Source organism: Dermacentor andersoni, chromosome 2, assembly GCF_023375885.2.
Source record: "Dermacentor andersoni chromosome 2, qqDerAnde1_hic_scaffold, whole genome shotgun sequence".
In the NCBI taxonomy this organism is placed as follows: Eukaryota; Metazoa; Arthropoda; class Arachnida; order Ixodida; family Ixodidae; genus Dermacentor; species Dermacentor andersoni.
This window is the reverse complement of record NC_092815.1, coordinates 188529057-188536478: the sequence shown is the minus strand read 5'-3', so window position 1 is coordinate 188536478 and position 7422 is coordinate 188529057. Positions and strand designations below refer to the sequence as shown.

The window sequence follows — 7422 nt, the reverse complement described above, 5'->3', positions numbered from 1 at the left end:
GGTACTGCAATGTTTCGATTTCAAAGTTTCGGAGCATTGGAGTTTCGGAGCGGAAGCAGCTCGCGTTCGATGCCGTATAGCTTGCGTCAATCCAGGCTCGCAGCCACTCTCTGTGCGCTTTATTTTCCAAAACACTCCGCGGTGATTAGAAAAACCGAGACAGAGCCGCATGTCATCATAACGACAGCACCAACACAAAAGCTAAAGAAAATTTCTCTGGACAGCCGCTCAAACGTGAGGAGAATATGCCACCTGTACTTTTACAATGTCAAGGAGCCACGCGAAGGCCGCAACAGAACGACAGCCGGAACATGACACCCTTTCGTATCGACAGATAACATTCTTCTAGGCTCTGTCCTTAAAGCCACTTCGGCTGGCCGATGGTAGCCTGACGGAGCCGTCATGGGCAGAGAGGTGAGAGCACGGAGGAACCTGAGAGTCGTCGCCACAACGAAGGCTTTGCTTGCCGAAGACATCTGTGCACGAAAGCAGCTTCTGCAGGCTCTGCCATTTCGCGAGCTCTTCTGGGACCCTGTGCACGGAGAGATCTCTCTTCAGCCGGTCTCAGTCACCATCTTGGACACCCCCGAGTTCCAACGACACTGCCACATTCGACAGCTGGGAAGAGTTAGCTACGTGTACCCAGACGCATCGCCCACCCGCTTCGACCACAGCCTTCGAACGGCGCATCTGGCGACGCTTCTGGGCTCCCGAACACGAGAACGCCAACCCGAGCCGAATGTCACCGACAAAGAATTCCTGTGCTTGGAAATAGCGGCCCTCTGTAACGACCTGGGTCGCGGGCTGTTTTCGTACGACTAGGAGCGGCTAAACCGCAAAGGAGCTTTGAGCAGAGATCTGGTGCCGGCTTGGAGCCACGAGACCATGTCATTTAAACTCCTCGAGCACTGCGTCTCGGCCAATAGTCTCGCAGAACTCTTCCATGCGTGGGAACTCCACTACGGGCAGGGGCTGAACAACCGTCACCTGAAATTAGTCCAGCATCTCATCTTGGGTAACATCGATCAATCATGCCCTTCCCGCGGGTTCTTCTTTTATGTAGTCAACGTCCCCGACTCCGGTCTTGACGTGGACAAATGGGACTGCTACTTACAGGACTGCCACGCTGTCGGCGTGGCGTGCGGCTTTCTGTGCGAGCGGCTCGTAAGCAGCGCTCGGGTCGTGTTTGCCGAAGACGGCGCGGCACACACCGCCTTCCGCGACAAGGAGGTGGAAAACGTGTAAGAGATGTTTCGCACCCGCAGCCGACTGCACAAAAGCGTCTACCACCCCCACTTCGCTGGCTTCATCGAGGCCATGATATGCGAAGCACTTCAGTTGACCGACGAAAAAGAGCACAATATCTTCAACTGCGGAGATCGCCCGATACGTTTCTGGCAAACAATGCACGACGTGCCCCTTCCAGGTGCCAGAAAATCTTTGATTGAAGATTTTCTCGCCCACACAGGCCATTCGGTGGAACGGTGGAACATCATATATGCAGGAACAACAACAACACAAACAACTACAAAAAACATAATAAAAGTCACAACACTGTCTGAAGTCTACGACATAATGACGAAATCTTAACAGAGCAAGTCTGTGGATCACGAATGTGAAACAACATGCAGGATTACACGAGCAACACAAGCATGGACCGGTAATGTGAGCATAGACAAAATTCGGAATCCACATTAACGACTGTTCGCGGGTAATTTATCAGTTCGCTGTGTTGTGTGCGATCATAGCTAGACAAAAATATTTTTACGCCATCATACGCGCTTTTTCTCTACATTCGAATGTCACAATCATATTGCCGTACTCGTGACCAGTCCAGTGCTTCCCGCATAATAGCGTGCTCCTATTTATGTACACCGATTTCGCTTGTGTACTACTGAGTGTATTGCAACAAATATGTATGTACGAATACACAGGAATTCAATTTACCTCTTTGTGTTTATTATTATTATGTTTTAGTTCCGTAATATGTGTCAAGTGTAATTTCGATATTCTTAATCTTGCTCTCACATTTTTTGTTAATACTTCAGAGTTAAAACGGAGCAGTTGTCAATTTTGTCAAGTAATGTTCTTAGTTTCCTTCTTTTCCAGCGTGCGTAGCCTGTCTACCCCAAGGGTTAAGTGCTACATTGTTGTGTATTTGTGTTCAAGGAGCCGAGCCTTCGTAAGCATTGTTCGTCTTTTGTCTCGGTCTCCTCGCAGACTACATCTCATGAAATAAAAAAAGAAAACAAAATAATCTGCGGGTGTTGCCCGTCGGAAGAAGCTGGACCATATTTGTACTAATGGGGCATTTCATTGGGCGAACAGGAGCACTCAAAAGCCTCCCCAAAGTGCTCTTTCAAGAGTAGCTGCCTTCCAGTGGACGGACAGGAACACTGGTGCTATGATCTAATGGCAGAACAGGAGCAGTTTGGCCCCATCGAGAGCACTCCCGAGCAGTTTGAGCTGATACCACGCGGAAAGCGGAGTGCGAAGGAAGTCACTTGACGCTAACACGTCATATCGCTTTATTTTACTTGTGTTTCCGCCGTTTTCGTTGATTGTGCGGCAGGAATGGCGACTGAGAAGCGAAGTTAGCGAGATATTTACCGCGTGAAGGTAAACAAACTGGTCACATGATACACCTCTGCCCTGGCACCTGCTCTCGGAGCGCATGGGGGAGCAAGCAGTCCCACTCTCGCTGCGCTGCTGCTCTGCTCCTCTCCGCTCTTTGCCTCCGCTCCTGTTCTGCCAGTGGAATGCGCAGTAAGCAAACTCTTGTATAGTTACGTATTCATTCGCACCAACTTTCAACGATTCCTTCGAGCATGATAACGACGTCCGATTGCCGCTCGAAACGTACACACCGACCAGCTTCGCAGACGTCCCTCTCCTCCTGCAGCCGTATCGTTTGGCAAGACATACTGTAATACCACAAGCCGCATGCGTCGAGTGCCCGCGTAATCGGTGCCCGTTCCAGATGAGGCTAGACGCAAAGCGCCGCCACACAATGGCACCGCACATCAGGCTGGAAGCGAAACAGCAAAGGAGACGCATTCGACAAGGCACACCCGCGCTGCAACCACCGCCTCTGCACGCGGCCATCCGTGTATCCCTCGCACTGCCGTATTTACGTACACAGCCGGGCGATAGAGAAGGGGCGCACCGGATGAAGCAAGGCTTCCGCAATGTCTTTTGTTGAACAGCCGCTTTGCTATGTAATCAGGACAAGGAAGGCAAGTCGTTGCCGAAGGCCTCTTTGTGAATCCGCCCGGGTGTCTCGCCCTTCGCTGTTGTTTGTTTCTTCTTTACCTTTGTCTCGGCGCTTTCTTTCTGTTTCAGAACGGACGCCGGTAGAGACGAGAATAACTGTTTGCCACTCCGTCTGCCTTCGTGTTTGGCGTGCGCTTATAATGCGCTTGTAACCCATCAGACTGACCGCGCTCAGGCAGTGTCGGTGTTAGTGCTGATTTTCTTGCTGTTTGAAAATCGGATGCCAGAAAACACAAAATTACAATACAGATACGCTATTAAATTAGCAAATTGAACTAAATTCTGGGGTTTCAGCTGCCATACCCAAAATGTGATTATGATGCACACTCTGGTGGGAGGACTACGGGTCAGTTTTGACCACCTGACGTTCCTTAAGGCGTACGGTGTGCAAACTTTTGTCGAACGTGATTTGAACTAGAAATGTCACGCTTGCAGAAAAAATGTTTTGCTGGAATGAAATTTTGACAAGAATTTTTTTACTCATACTGCACCATTCGTTGTTGTTGGCTAATCTTGCCCATACACCTGCGCCGCTGTCTTTCAAAGGCAAAACGTCAACTACTTGAAACAGGTTTGTGTAATTCCGCACGCTTTCTGCTTGAAAGAGAAACAGTTCTAGTCCTCGGCTACTTCGAGCAAATTTTCCTGCTTAGATATTCAAATTAAGCGAATTGCTCATTCTCAGTTTCAATACATTTCGATGGGAATCGTTTATTTCTTTATTGTAGTAGCGGCTTTCTCCTGTGGTGAACGCCTATCCAACTTGACTCTTCCATAGAGTTAATGGCGATGGTATTTTTTACTAGTGTTGCTATTTTGTTGAATGACCACTCCGCAGATTCCAACTTGTTTGGATCGCGTAAAAATTCGGATAATATTCTTTTCCATATATCACACTGCAGCTTGAGACGTGCGTTTGCTGTGTAGAAAACTTTCTGTTCGTTAATGACACCGGCGTCAAAAGCAAGGCCGAATAATTAGAAAATATCTGTAACTTCGAATCGTGCTTGAAAGTTCTAAAAAAAAATGAAATGGAGAACTACCTCAGCCAGTACTCTTACAGCATTTCTTTTGTGTGTATGACTGTTAGGTGTTTGCTAATTTCAGCAAACTCAAGAAAAAATACAAATTTCAACTTCTTGAAAGGGTTTAACTCTTGTTTTTTTCGTCACATTACAATTTTCTAGAGCGCCTTTCAATGCCAACATTATTGTATTGTAAGCTGCACCATGCTTGTCCCGTCGCCAAGTGGGTTTACCGGTTTTTATGCAAAAATACAGACCAGGAGTACTCAAGCACTCTTTTTATTTTCTTGCTTAGACAAATCCAGTCATGGATTGCTTCAATAAATATGTATCATTGCGTAGCGTAAAGTAATCCCCAACAATACAAACATTCTGGTTTAGGAACTTCACTCGATCGGAAAATGTTTGAAATGATTCACCCCTCCGTCTCATTTGGAACAACACTATTCGCGCAACTCGTATCAGAAGTCAGCCGTTGCTCCAGCATCGAGTAATAATTGGCGGGAGCTCAGCGTGCCTCACGTGTCCGCAACAGGTAGCCGTCAATTGCGTGAATGAGAGCAGACTCGGCGTCGCTTCAGTTATCGCCTTAATCGTGCCAACGAATGAGCGAGACGATTTTCACCATCTCCAATTTCGTGGGATGCCCGCACCGACGCGAACCTGATACTGTAAACGCATACGGCCGCATCGCATCTGCAGCCGACGCGGAAGTACTTCCCTCCCCGGAGCGAAATTGCCCGCGACGCTCGCGCACACTCCATCTGCTCCAAGGAACGCGAGCACAGCGGCTGCGCTGAGGGGCCCTGTTTGTCTTCTTGCTTCTATACCGCGGCCGCCGATTCGCCTCGTTCATTTTGTAAGCGAGTCGTGCGCCCGATAAGAATCTCTCACGCGGTCGTCTCCGGACCGGCGTAGGCGCAGAGCCGGCCGTGAACGGGAGCACATCCGACTGGGCGCGGCGTGTGAACGCGGACGTGGCCTCGGCGCCCGGCCACGGGCTCTTCCCGAGTGCCTCCGAGATCTTCAGAAGGCCCGAGGTCCACTTGCTATCTCGGAGGCCTTGCTCAATAGCTCGAACTGAAAGAGTAGCGGATCGGTCTAGCTGGTACGTCATGCTTTCTGTAGGAACTGGTAGCGCGAAAAAGTATAACAACAGATGAAGACACAAAGATGAGTGAAGCTTCCAATTGATGTTTAATGTGGTTAACTACAATAAACCTCAGTGTTCCATTGTTTCGCGACTAGCCTCCATAGTAAACCTGAACTGAACGCATAGGTCACTTGTGTGGTCTTCTGTAGCTGCTTTAATCCCCTCTACGCGCAGTAGGTTGTCAGCTCATATGAATGCGTGCGGGTAAAGATATGAACATTATGTTAAAGAGATTCTCTCTCTCTCTCTCTCGGTAGCATTACAGTGCGGTTGCTCGCTGCCAGGTCGTGTGTGCTTCCAAGGCAGAAGTCGGTCGTGCATTGATGCGCTTGTGAGACATAATCCTACCCATGATGGTTCAAGCATACTGAGCGTCCTGACGCTATACGTTTGACTTCTATACCTGTCTTTCATATCAGGATCGATAACGGGACCGCGAAATCTTGCGCAATAAACAGCAAACTCCGTTTCAATATACCCTAATGAAAATAGAGCCTCGCGCATGCAAACACGATGCAACGGTTGGCCATGAAGAATCTCCAGCTCTCAAGTCTAAAGCCTGTAATACTGTGACTTCTTTCACAAGAATCGGCTTCAATCGCCTTCCTTCCAAAAGTTTATAATGTTTCTTTCATAGGAAAATTTTATGCGTGGCAAGTGGATGTGCTGTTGCACCCCTTTCGATCCGCGTCTAATGCACGAAAAGTTCGTATGGCTCAGCAACGCACGCATAAACCTTCCAAGTGTCGCATCCCTGTTCCGGTTTGTTAAAATGGTGCTTTGTACTTTCGGAAGAACCGCAAGCTACTTCGCCTTGGATCCAGCTATGAAAAAGAGTTTCTTCTGGAACGCGGCTTTCTTGCAACCTCATCAAGCTCGCTGTGTTGGTATGTTGGTGCTGCTTGCGTGGCCAAAGGGACCTTTTCCTGCGGTCGCCTGTATACTTCGCGTATTTTTCTTTGCTTACCCTCACCGCGGGTCACACACTTTAGTACACACGCGAGGTCGGTCTTTTTTCGTGCCTCAATCGAGCGTGCTCCGAAAAGCGGCGCACTGGTTCCGGAGTGAGCAAGGTGCACGGTCAGTATTTTGACGAGCGTGACAGTGTTTTTTATTTATTTTGTGTGTGTGTGTGTGTGTGTGTGTGATTGTGCGCAGGAATCCTCGCGACGCTGTTTGGCGCATTGTACTCGGAAACCGATTCTCGTTCCGTGAGCGCGGAGCTGAAAATGTGTGTTTGGAAGCGGTGCCTTCTCAAACCTGCCTTTGACTTTTGCATGTGCGTCAGCACTTTTCTTATTTCTTTTTTATTTGTGTTGTTCCACTTGTGGCTGCTGTCTCCTCGTATTTCTAGAGCCAACGTCCTTTCAAGATCTCGTGGCAACGTGCGGTGTGCAGCAACACGTATAACATCCGTGCAGGTCCGCCCTTCTAGCCGCCAATCTCGGAATGGCCTGATTTCGATCAGGTCAAAGATGGACTCGAAGATCCTGTGTATTATGTAATCCACAGCCCCAGCACTACAACACGTCTACAATGCAGGGCACACTTATGAAAGACATTTTCTCTGTTGCCAAACACAATTGCAGCCGCTTAATTACCGTTCTTATACACTGTTACTTAGATTCGTTCGTTCGTTCGTTCGTTCGTTCGTTCGTTCGTTCGTTCGTTCGTTCGTTCGTTCGTTCGTTCGTTCGTTCGTTCGTTCGTTCGTTCGTTCGTTCGTTCGTTCGTTCGTTCGTTCGTTCGTTCGTTCGTTCGTTCGTTCGTTCGTTCGTTCGTTCGTTCGTTCGTTCGTTCGTTCGTTCGTTCGTTCGTTCGTTCGTTCGTTCGTTCGTTCGTTCGTTCGTTCGTTCGTTCGTTCGTTCGTTCGTTCGTTCGTTCGTTCGTTCGTTCGTTCGTTCGTTCGTTCGTTCGTTCGTTCGTTCGTTCGTTCGTTCGTTCGTTCGTTCGTTCGTTCGTTCGTTCGTT

The 7422-nt window shown here is 48.7% G+C and overlaps 1 pseudogene; it reads left to right on the top strand.

Moving 5' to 3' along the window:
* The first annotated feature begins 402 nt into the window (after positions 1-402).
* LOC126540817 (deoxynucleoside triphosphate triphosphohydrolase SAMHD1-like) overlaps positions 403-7422 on the top strand; it is a 50088-nt pseudogene continuing 43068 nt past the window's right edge.